General features: G+C 49.0%; 1 long non-coding RNA gene across 1 annotated transcript; it reads left to right on the forward strand.

Annotated features, from left to right (window-relative positions):
- Positions 1-1,424: 1,424 nt before the first annotated feature.
- LOC134956696 (uncharacterized) lies at positions 1,425-12,515 on the forward strand. Its single transcript, XR_010186099.1, has 4 exons — positions 1,425-1,533; positions 2,025-2,133; positions 2,276-2,387; positions 12,289-12,515. It is a non-coding gene; the product is annotated as an uncharacterized LOC134956696 (long non-coding RNA).
- The last annotated feature ends 331 nt before the right edge of the window (positions 12,516-12,846 follow it).

Raw genomic sequence — 12,846 nt, forward strand, 5'->3', positions numbered from 1 at the left:
TGATCCCATCTTAAGTAGACCCACAATGCAAGAAGCCCCATATTGGCATCCAAATGGGTAATTTTTTTTACTGTAAGGGCCAATGTGTGTGTATTGCTTTTTCTGTGGGGAACTGATGGTGTGCCTTGGCAATTTTAAAATATTGTTCGGTGTGCCGCGAGTAAAAAGAGGTTGAAAATCACTGGTCTAATGTTTCCCCCTCCCGGACCGGCCGGTGGCCGACTGTACACACTGAGCGATATGACAGCTCATATCGCTCAGTGACGTCACGCCTCCGCCAGCCCTGCATGCAGGTCGTGGACGGCAGTCCAGATCCTGCATGCATGCCCTACCAACAGCGACGATCGTTGCTGAACTGCGAGGCTGCGCATCGGTCGTCACTGGCGGCATACACACTTGACGATAAAATGAGCGACGTCGCTCATTTTATTGTCAAGTGTGTATGGACCTTTTGTTATTTTTATCCCAGTTGTCAAGTGTTGGGTGGTATTATTTTCATGTTTATAAGCAGTCAGGCCTGTAATATTTTCACAATGCATATTTTGGTCATAAGTTAAGAAGACATCATTGTTAATAGTGGATGGATGTTTATTTAATTTACTATTAGCTCTTCCACTTATACCCCTTTCACACCGCCGGCGCCACCCCTGAACATGGGTTATTGGCACATGAACGCGCATAACCCGTGTTCATGTGCGGTGTGAAAGGTGACAGGGTGTAAATACCGGGGCGAGTGACCCGGTATTTCAACCCAGGTCATGAGCAGGGTTGACCACGTGTTCAACCCGGCTTACTGTGCGGTGTGAACGGGAGCCGGGTCGATGCGACCCATTTCCCGTTCACTATTTGTGATCTCCAAGCTGCGCCGCCGCTGCGTCAGCAACAATATGCTGGGCTGCTAACTGGGGTGTGAAAGGTGCCTGAGGCGGGTAGCATCCTGGGAGCTCCCGGGTACGACCTGCCTCAGGCGGTGTGAAAGGGGTATTATTTACTTATGATGTACTATACAAGGCTGTATTAACAGTTACATTTTTTTCTTGCAGTGTGTCTCTGCAGGCACATCTGCTGTCAGTGTCCCTGTTTGCTCCATATTATTGTACTCAGGGACGGCTCCAGGCACGTTCCAAGAGAACAACCAAAAGATTATTTTTGAGAGATATAGAAAGAAATATTACATTAAGTAATTTGTATTTGTCATCCTCAGGTTAAATTGTGTGGTGAGGGACCATATTTGCTTCTGTTTGTCCACATATTTTATGATTGTCAGCCACAAGCACTGGTTTTGCCTATTACATTGACCACAATTGTAATTGGTCCTAATGCATCAACCCAGGGTGCCTAGGCACACAGTTGGAGAACCACTGCCATATAGTGTATTTGCATTGCATGAACTACCTTTCTAACCATTTTTTGCAGTGTTGTCATTTTTTGTGGCTGACCCAGAACCAAAGAAGACAGGAAGTTTTGTCCGCCAGGTGTACACAGCCTCATCCCATTCTTTTGGAAGCAGTTCAGCCAAGTCTCTCAGATAGAGTATGCGCCATTCTAACTTTTTATTTTTTATAGGGACAAGGTGGCTTATTTCTGGCTTTGGACATGTAGGGGGTGATGCAACTGTTTTTTTTTTTTTGGACACCTAAAGTAATGTGCACCTTTTAAAGCAATTCAGTGGTTGCTCTGATCAGGTACCCATTACTTTTTCATCTCCCAAATAGATGTGGTTTAGCCACGAATAGTGGCTGATCCCATCTTAAGTAGACCCACAATGCAAGAAGCCCCATATTGGCATCCAAATGGGTAATTTTTTGCACATTTCTGCTTGCCACCTCAGGAGACAGTCAGCAGAAAAGTCTGTGGCAGTGGTGATCACTCCCAAACATCGGAACAATTGAATTTGCTGCTGTTGGGCGCCACCTACTTGGCCGGTGCCTAAGAAACAATTGAATCACCCCTTTGTAGAATGTGGTTGCAATGTGGGCATGAGCTACCTTGTATTTCTAACTATTTTGCCTCTTTAATTGCAGTGTCATTTTTTTGTGGCTGACCCAGAACCAAAGAAGACAGGAAGTTTGTCTGCCAGGTGCACACAGCAGCATCCCATTCTTTTGGAAGCAGTTCAGCCAAGTCTCTCAGGTATAGTATGCGCCATTCTAACTTTAATTTTTTTTATAGGGACAAGGTGGCCTATTCCTGTCTTAGGATATGTAGAATGGGGCTGTAATGTGGTCTTAAATTATGTTTTTTTTAAAAACATTTGCCTACCATTTTTCTGCAGTATAGTCAATTTTGTGTGGCTGGCTGTTACAGAACAGATGCAGAGGGATGAAGATTGAAAATTTCGACCATTTGAAAGCTCCAGGATAGATCTTCATACTCGCCTATTTAAGGTACTGTAATATGCTTTTCTCTTTTTTATTTTTTATTATTATTACACCCTGATAGGTTATTGCCTTGTCCTGAAACGTTGGAGGTTTTAGGCTGTTTATTTAATTTTGGATTAAAGTGTATTTCACCCACTAACAAACAGAGTAATATGATGGGGGGATTTCAATTGGGCATTGTGCATGGTCTTCTATAGGAACGGGAGACTATCACAGCAATTCAATGTTCTGATCTGCCCAGGGCCGGTGCAAGGGTTCTTGGCACCCTAGGCAAAACTTCAGCCTCCATTCCCCTACACCCCCCCCCCCCCCCCCCCCACAAAAAAAAAAAAACAAACCATTGGCCACCACAGGAATAAATAACAACAAACACATTTGCCGCTTTCAAGAAAAAAAGAAAAAAACACTTTGGCCTCCACAGGGTAAATAAAACACACATTGAGGCAGACGCACACACACACTCACAATGACACTCATACTGAGGCAGAGGCACACACACACTCATACTGAGGCAGAGGCACACACTCATACTGAGGCACACACACATACTGAGGCAGAGGCACACACACACACTCATACTGAGGCAGAGGCACACATACTGAGGCAGCGGCACATACACATTCATACTGAGGCACACACTCATACTGAGACACACACACTGACATTCATACTGAGGCAGATGCACACACACTCATACTGAGGCACACACACACACTGACACTCATACTGAGGCACACACACACACACTGACACTCATACTGAGGCAGACACACACACTCATACTGAGACACACACACACTGACACTCATACTGAGACACACAAACACTGAATCGCATACTGAGACACAGACACACATACCGATACTGAGACACACACTGATACTGAGACACACACACACACTGACACTCATACTGAGACAGAGGCACACACACAGTGATACTGAGACACACACTGATACTGAGACACACACTGATACTGAGACACACACACACACACTGACACTCATACTGAGGCAGACACACACACTCATACTGAGACACACACACACTGACACTCATACTGAGACACACAAACACTGAATCGCATACTGAGACACAGACACACATACCGATACTGAGATACACACTGATACTGAGACACACACACACACACTGACACTCATACTGAGACAGAGGCACACACACAGTGATACTGAGACACACACACTGATACTGAGACACACACTGATACTGAGACACACACACACACTGACACTCATACTGAGACAGAGGCACACACACAGTGATACTGAGACACACACACTGATACTGAGACACACACTGATACTGAGACACACACACACACTGACACTCATACTGAGACAGAGGCACACACACAGTGATACTGAGACACACACACTGATACTGAGACACACACAAACACACTGACACTCATACTGAGGCAGAGGCACACACACACTGATACTGAGACACACACACACTGGTACTGAGACACACTCTGACACTCATACTAAGATACACACAAACACACACTGACACTCATACTGAGGCAGAGTCACACACACTGATACTGAGACACACACACACTGGTACTGAGACACACTCTGACACTCATACTAAGATACACACAAACACACACTGACACTCATACTGAGACACACACACTGATACACACACATTGATACTGAGACACACACAAACACACACTGACACTCATACTGAGAAACACACAATGATACGGACACACACACACACTGACACTCTGGGACAGAGGCACACACACACTCATATATTGGAGGCACACACCCACTACCACAGTAGTTACCTCCAGCTCTTATCACAGGAGCCAGTCTCCCAAAGAGCAGGCAGGCCAGGCAGAGCCACAGACAGACCGCGGGGAGAACTGGCAAAGTCGGGGGGCGTGGCCTTATCACGGCCATGTGGCCACGCCCCCTTTTTATAAAAACCCCACACACAAAGCAGCAGTCTATGGAGGCGCTCCGGCCGGCAGAGAAGGGACACGGTGACGGGAGCGGCCGAGGGGGAAACCACCTCTCTGCTCCCACTGCATATCTTCTGCAGAGAGGTGGTGAATTAAACAAAATCAGTGGTGGATCCCGGGACACTGGGTAGGGTACAGTGGCCTGGAATGGCCAAAAAGCATCAGCTGCTGTCACTCGGTTTAGCAGCGTTGCAGGACTACCCGCAGCGCTGCTACTAGTAGTGTGTCCATGCCGCCGGGTGTCCTGCTGCTGCTGCTGCTGTATTGCATGGGGACTACAGGGAGGGGGATCAGGGCTCCTGGCAGCCTCAGCGTGCCGCCCCCTGAGTTCCCTGCGCTCATAGGCAGCTGCCTAAAGCTGCCTAGTGGAAGCGCCGGCTCTGGATCTGCCGCACATTAGCAGCAGCAGACAAATGTTTTCACATCCTCCAGGAAAGCAAGAAAAAATGTGTGAAAAGTCCATATTTATGTCGCTCAAAGCACCCAAACCCAGACTTTAGATGCCCAATCATGATTGTTACATGGGTTTAGCTGCTTTGCGTCGCTAAACTCTAAGCTGACAGACCATCAGATGCATTGATTACCAATGGGCATCTGATCGGTATCCGGACTCCAGGTCGACAACAAAAAGGTCGACACACCTTAGGTCGATGCCAATTGGTCGACACACCTTAGGTCGACATGGACAAAAGGTCAACATGGAGAAAAGGTCAACAGGAACAAGGTCGACATGGAAAAAGGTCGACATGAGTTTTTAAAGTTTTTTTGGTGTCGTTTTCTTCGTAGAGTGACCGGGAACCCCAATTAGTGCACCGCTTCGCTCGCCATGCTTCGAGCATGGTGCCTTCGCTTCGCTCGGCACAGATTACCGTTCCAATCGTAGTCCACGTGGATCGTTAAGTATGAAAAGGTTCCAAAAAAGGAAAAAATCGTGAAAAACTCATGTCGACCTTTTTCCATGCCGATCTTGTTCCTGTCGACCTTTTGTCCATGTCGACCTAAGGTGTGTTGACCAATTGACATCGACCTAAGGTGTGTCGACCTTTTTGTTGTCGACCCTGAGTCCCAGACCCATCTGATCATAGCAACAATGGAATTGCTCTGATAGATGCCCCTTTGTGTGGATGGTCAGCAGGGTGCATGCGAATCAGTTGAATTCCCCCCATGAATTTAGCTGAATTTATGGATTTTGGTTACAATAGATGCCAGGGGTGGGAGAGGAAGGGGGCAGCACGGATTGTGGGTACTACAGGTGGGGGAGGGGCGGGAGTGGTGTGGGTGGGGTAGGGGCATGTACCGTGGGTGGGGGACAGATGTGGTGGGTGCCGCGGGTGGGGGAGGGGCGGGGGGGTGCTGCGGATGGGGGAGGGTGCGGGAGTGCGGCGGGCGGTGCTGCAGGTGTGGGTGCTACGGGTGGGGGAGGGGGCGGGAGTGCCGTGGGTGGGGGAGGGGCGGGAATGCCACGGGTGGGGGAGGGGCATCTGCTTCTGGTGGGGGAGGTGCGGGAGTGCCGCGGGTGGGGGAGGGGTGGGGGGTGCTGCAGATGTGGGTGCTATGAGTGGGGGGAGGGGGTGGGAGTGCTGCGGGTTTGGGAGGGGCGGGGATGCCGCGGGTGGGGGAGGGGCAGGGGGTGCTGCAGATGTGGGTGGTATGGGTGGGGGCGGGAGTGCCGCGGGTGGGGGAGGGTGGGAGTGCCGCGGGTTTGGGAAGGGCGGGGGGTGCTGCAGATGTGGGTGGTATGGGTGGGGGCGGGAGTGCCGTGGGTGGGGGAAGGGCGGGTGTGCCGCGAATGGGGGAGGGGTGGGGGGTGCTGCAGATTTGGCTGCTATGGGTGGGGGAGGGGGCGGGAGTGCCGCGGGTGGGGGAGGAGCGGGGGGTGCTGCAGATGTGGTTGCTATGGATGGGGGAGGGGGTGGCAGTGCCGCGGGTGGGGGAGAGGTGGGGGGTGCTACTGATGTGGGTGCCATGGGTGGGGGAGGAAGTGTCGCGGGTGGGGGGTGCTGCAGGTGTGGGTGCCATGGGTGGGGGAGTGAGTGCTGCGGGTGGGGGGTGCCGCAGGTGTGGGTGCCACGGGTCTAAGGGTGCGGGGCGTGTGCCGCGGGTGGGTGGCGGATGTTGTGAAGGCTGTGGGTGCCGCGGGTGGGAGGGGGGCGGCAGTCAGTGGTCGTCCACGGCATTCTCCTCTGGACTGTGCGGCAATTGAGCAGTCACCGGCTGCAGTGTCACCAGGATGCAGGGAGTGTACGGGGAGGGGGGAGAGAGGGGAGTGGCCGGAGATTGGGAGGGGACTGGGCTGGGATGGGCAGACCGAGGGAGGGGACTGTTCCTGGCCTGCATCCAGCCCGATCTGTGACTGTGACTCCGCCCAGCGTTAGAAATGCAGGCATAGAGTCACAAGGCTAATATATAGGAGATATGTAATAATAAATCCCCATCTATTGAAGCTAAAAAGGCAAAATATTAAAAGATAGATATAAAGTAAGGAAAAAAGTATTAAAATATATAGCACAGGGATGTCAATGAACACTCCTGCTATTTACTTAATTAGTGATTCAAAATATCGATAACTCTACTGTCAATCACAATACTAATGTATTTAAACTCTATTATTCGCTGTAATATCAGCCTTAGTGTTCACATACATGGTTAATTAGAATGTATATAAATCAATCCTCTTGCAGTCTTAACTTTTGATAATGACTGCTCCCAGGAGTCAGATTCATAATATCAATCTCGTGCTGACAGTGTGGATACAACTGGTCATCAAATTATGAAGATAGCAAGTGATTAGAATTAGCTGTGCAGACATGGTTCAACAATCATCTGTTCTCTGAACTCTACACTGTGTTGCCCACACAGGCCAATTTATATGCAAATGTATCCATGTTGCATTTTGTCACAGTAAGATTGTGCCCACTTTAATTGTTACTGGTTATTTCAATGTGAACAAGCTGTTAATAGCGCTCCATGGCAGGGCGTCTCACTGAATTATTGCCGCGTTGCCCAGGACAAGCGTCGTGCTTTCAGTGTGAATACAACTGCTCATCAAATTATACAGATAGCAAGTGATTACAATTAGCTGTGCAACTATGATTTAACAATCATCTGTTCTCTGAGCTCTATGCTATGTTACCCACGTAGGCCAATTTGTATACAAATGTATCCCTGTTACATTTAGTCACAGTAACAATGTATCTTTCTTAGTCTAATTCTCAAGGTGTCAGCAATAGGATAAAGCCTCGTGAATGTGTTACTCAGACTGCCTCAACAATACACCCCTCATATATTTCTGATGTGTGGGGTTCGATACTGATTCAATGATACATGTGTACGCAATTTAATATACTGTTAATGGCAGCCAATAGTAGTTGTCCTCAGGCTAAGTACATTCTAGGCACAGTTCTCACTTTAATTATTACTGGTTGTTACAATATGAACAGGCTGTTAATAGCGCTCCATGACAGGGCGTCTAATTAAATTGTTACCACGCTGCCCAGAACAAGCGTCTATGTTTAACTGTGTAGCTACGCTACTACTTACACGAGCCCTAACATTATAATCTGAAGTCTAAGTGCATTGATTTATACAGCCTCAATTATTCTCAAAAGACATGTGATACATTAGTGACACCTTCAAAGTATGTGGTATTGATATAGGAATGATTGACAGTAATGCAGGAGTGCACACTTTACTCCCGGCGCATCACTCCGATGCGCATTTCACCTGTGGCTTAATCATGGGTCCATGATTAAGCCACAGGTGAAATGCGCATGGATACATTTGTATATAAATTGGCCTGTGTGGGCAACACAGTGTAGAGTTCAGAGAACAGATGATTGTGGAACCATATCTGCACAGCTAATTCTAATCACTTGCTATCTTCATAATTTGATGACCAGTTATATCAGGGACGAAACTAGGGGGGGGGGCTAGGGGGGCATGTGACCCAGGCGCAGGATTTAGAGGGGTGCTGAGAGACCCGGCGGGTACAGTCAAAGGAAGCAGCTGCGATGCAAGCGCATCTCCGCTTGGTGCCTGTCAGTGAACTGTGAAGCAGAAGGACACAGGACACGGAGCTGTGCAGCTGTGAGAGGCGGACGCGGGGTGGAGCTGTTACACAGAAGCCGGGCTCTCCTTGGAGCACTGGTTGAAGCTGCGCCTCCCGAGTCCGCCTTTCACAGCCGCCACTCACCCTCGATGCTCCGCCTGCCAAAGCCGCTCAGGGACACTGTTCTATCCCTGCACGCTGTCCCAGCTATACGGCAGCGACCCTCCGCCCTCCAGTGACTAGAAGACAGTCCGGCTGGAGGAGAAGTGGCGGGACAGCAGAGTATCAGTGAGTGGACTGTATTCAATTTCTGCTGCACCCGCCTCCTCTGCAAGTGATCTGCTGTATGTGGTGGCTGGTCCCTGTTCCAGGACCAGCCACCCATGTGCTGCTGCAGACCAGGCCCGTCCCCGTCCCCGTCCCTCCACTGAGTCCATCATTCAACTGTGTCCAGGGCTCCCCAGGACAAAGAAGTAAAGATCTTCCTCATGGTAGGCATGTATTGTAGTACAGGGGATAGTGTAGTAATAGTAATGTAGTGTTATTGTTGGTAATGTAGATGTAGTGTAGTGTAGTGTAATGAAGTAATATATAGTACAGCATATAGGTATGTAGTGCAGTGTATAGGAGCATGTAATGTAGTGCAGCATATAGGGGGTGGTGTAGTAGTGTAGTGCAGCATATAGGGGATAGTGTAGTAATGTAGTGCAGCATATAGGGGCATGTACGTAGTGTAGTGTATAGGAGCATGTAATGTAGTGCAGTGTATAGGGGATACTGTAGTAATGTAGTGCAGCATATAGGGGCATGTACGTAGTTTAGTGTATAGGAGCATGTAATGTAGCGCAGTGTATAGGGTAGGGGTGGGCAAAATACGTCCCGCGGGCCGGATGAGGCCCGCAAACCGATCCTACCCGGCCCACTGCCTCCCACCAGCGAGCAATGACAAGCGGCCCGACCAGCTGAGCTGCTTGTCATTGCTCTGCATTGCAGTACCTCCAAGCTGCCAGCGGCGCCTCTCTTCCCTGCTGCTGCGTTGTAGCAGCCTCCTCCAGAGTCCCCAGTGACAACGGCTGTGTACAGCCGAGAAGGGGGCGGGGCTAGGTGCCGATGAGGGGCCGGGGCTACACGGGACCTAAGGGGGTGGAGCTACACGGGACAAGAGCCAGACTGCTACAGATCCATCCTTCCTGCCACTGCCAGCCAGATCAGTAAGTTAATGGGAAAAGTAAAAGAAAGTGTGTGTGTGTGTGTGTGTGTGTGTGTGTGTGTGTGTGTGTGTGTGTGTGTGTGTGCATATATTTGTGTGTGCGGGCAGTGGTGGCGTCAGACTGTTTTTAGGTTTGGGGGAGAGATCTTTAGCTCTCGCTGCACCAACCCCTCCCGTGTTCTATCACCATGTCACCCCCCCCCCCCGTGTTCTGTCACTATGTCACCCCCCCCATGTTCTGTCACTATGTCACCCCCCGTGTTCTGTCACTGTGTCACCCCCCCGTGTTCTGTCACTGTCACCCCCCCATGTTCTGTCACTATGTCACACCCCCCATGTTCTGTCACTATGTCACCCCCACCGTGTTCTGTCACTGTGTCACCTCCCCGTGTTCTGTCACTGTGTCACCTCCCCGTGTTCTGTCACTGCCACCCCCCCCCCCCCGTGTTCTGTCACTATGTCACACCCCCCGTGTTCTGTCACTGTGTCACCTCCCCGTGTTCTGTCACTGTGTCACCTCCCCGTGTTCTGTCGCTGTCAACCCCACCATGTTCTGTCACCATGTCACACCCCCCGTGTTCTGTCACTGTCACCCCCACTGTGTTCTGTCACCCCCCCTCCCCGTGTTCTTTCACTGTGTCAGTCACACCCCCCGTGTTCTGTCACTGTGTCACACATCCGTGTTCTGTTACTGTCACCCCCACCGTGTTCTGTCACTGTGTCACCCCCCCCGTGTTCTGTCACTGTCACCCCCCTCCCCGTGTTCTGTCACTGTCACCCCCCTCCCCGTGTTCTGTCACCGTGTCAACCCCACCATGTTCTGTCACTTTCACCCCCCCTCCCCGTGTTCTTTCACTGTGTCACACCCCCCGTGTTCTGTCACCGTGTCACACCCCCCGTGTTCTGTCACCGTGTCACACCCCCCGTGTTCTGTCACCGTGTCACACCCCCCGTGTTCTGTCACCGTGTCACACATCCGTGTTCTGTCACCGTGTCACACATCCGTGTTCTGTCACTGTCACAACCCCTCCCCGTGTTCTGTCACTGTGTCACCCCCACCGTTTTCTGTCACTGTGTCACACACCCGTGTTCTGTCACTGTCACCCCCCCCTCCCCGTGTTCTGTCACTGTGTCACCCCCACCGTGTTCTGTCACCGTGTCACACACCTGTGTTCTGTCACTGTCACCCCCCTCTCCCCGTGTTCTGTCACTGTGTCACCCCCCCCATGTTCTGTCACCGTGTCACCCCCACTGTGTTCTGTCACTGTGTCACACCCCCCGTGTTCTGTCACCCCCACCGTGTTCTGTCACCGTGTCACCCCCACCGTGTTCTGTCACTGTGTCACCCCCACCGTGTTCTGTCACGGTGTCACACCTTTCCCCAGGGGCCATAAGACACTGGATAATTTGCTTGCTGCACAATAATTATCTTAAATAAAATGTTAATGTGTAAAAAGGCTCTCTACCTGCCGTAATGTGTGTAAAAGGGGCTCTACCTGGTGTAATGTGTGTAAGTGGCGCTGTGTGGCGCAATTTGAATAATGGAGACTATTGTGCAGCCTAATAGGAATCTGTATTATTTTTTGCCCACACTCCTTCCACATGAAGCCACGTCCCTATATTTTTGGCAAGTGGGGCGAGCTGCTATTTTGTATGTGGCCCTCGGATACTGACAGGAAATGTCAAGTGGCCCCTCAGCTGAAATAATTGCCCACCCCTGGTATAGGGGATAGTGTAGTTATGTAGTTATGTAGTGCAGCATATAGGGGCATGTACGTAGTGTTAGGAGCATGTAATGTAGTGCAGTGTATGGGGGATAGTGTAGTAATGTAGTGCAGCATATAGGGGCATGTACATAGTGTAGTGCAATATAAAGGGCATTTAGTGTAATCATGTAGTGCAGTGATGTGGTGCAATGTGTGGGGACACACAGGGGCTATGTGACAGATGCTTAGGACATTTGGAGAACATGAGGCGCAATTTTGTTCAATGGTATCCCCTTTCTAAATATTTGATAACATGATAATTTTTTGTGTAATGAGAGGGAAGGGGGGGGGGGGGGGGGGCGCCAAAATGCTTCCTTGCCCCGGGTGCTGAAAAGTCTAGTTTCGGCCCTGGTTATATCCACACTGACAGCACGAGATTGATATTATGAATCTGACTCCTGGGAGCAGTCATTATCAAAAATTAAGACTGCAAGAGGATTGATTTATATACATTCTAATTAACCATGTATGTGAACACTAAGGCTGATATTTCAGCGAATAATAGAGTTTAAATACATTAGTATTGTGATTGACAGTAGAGTTATCGATATTTTGAATCACTAATTATGTAAATAGCAGGAGTGTTCATTGAATCCTGGTGCTATATATTTTAATACTTTTTTCCTTACTTTATATCTATCTTTTAATATTTCGCCTTTTTAGCTTCAATAGATGGGGATTTATTAATTACATATATCTTTTAAAAGTTATGTTTAATAATTGATCATTAAACTAGAGTGATGTTGTAGGTGGGGAATAATTATTTAACTATATATATTTACTAAATATATATTTGATATTGATTGTGAAACTCTAATCGAAGTTGTGCACCATAATGCTACCACCTTTCCCCTTTTTGTAATCTAAAATAAAAAAATCAGGTCTACAGGGGAGGCTTCCAGGTACTCGGAAACCCGACCTGCGTGCCCCACTGAATGATGACTTACTGTAATACAATGGTACAAGACAGCTCCTTTCTGCCAGGCCTACCACCCGCAGATATGTACCTACATAATCTATTCTTAAGATCATCAGTCTGATTCCACAACTGGTACTATGATTCCTTCAGAGGATTGTTTTTAATATTAAAGACATCTAGAATTTTATCCCCAAGGTGAGTTTCATTAGCAGTAACCAGTTGAAGCAAGTGGTAATTATCTTCCTGTAAAGCTTGTGTTCCTTTGCTAATGCACCAAAGGGCTCATTCATAGCTTTCACAATGTCCTGATAGGAGGGTTATGGTATAATAGGTCGGCAGTGTTTAGGTCAACACCAGATGGTGTAAATGTAGAAGGTCAACATGGGTAAAAGGTTGACACAAGCAAAGGTTGACACAGGTTTTTCATGTTTTTGGGGTGTCAATCATAGGTTTCAGCACATGAACCCCAATTAGTGTACCACGCCCCTTAACATGGCGCATTATGCTCGCCATGCTACGG

The sequence above is a fragment of the Pseudophryne corroboree genome, chromosome 9 (genome assembly GCF_028390025.1).
Source record: "Pseudophryne corroboree isolate aPseCor3 chromosome 9, aPseCor3.hap2, whole genome shotgun sequence".
NCBI lineage: Eukaryota > Metazoa > Chordata > Amphibia > Anura > Myobatrachidae > Pseudophryne > Pseudophryne corroboree.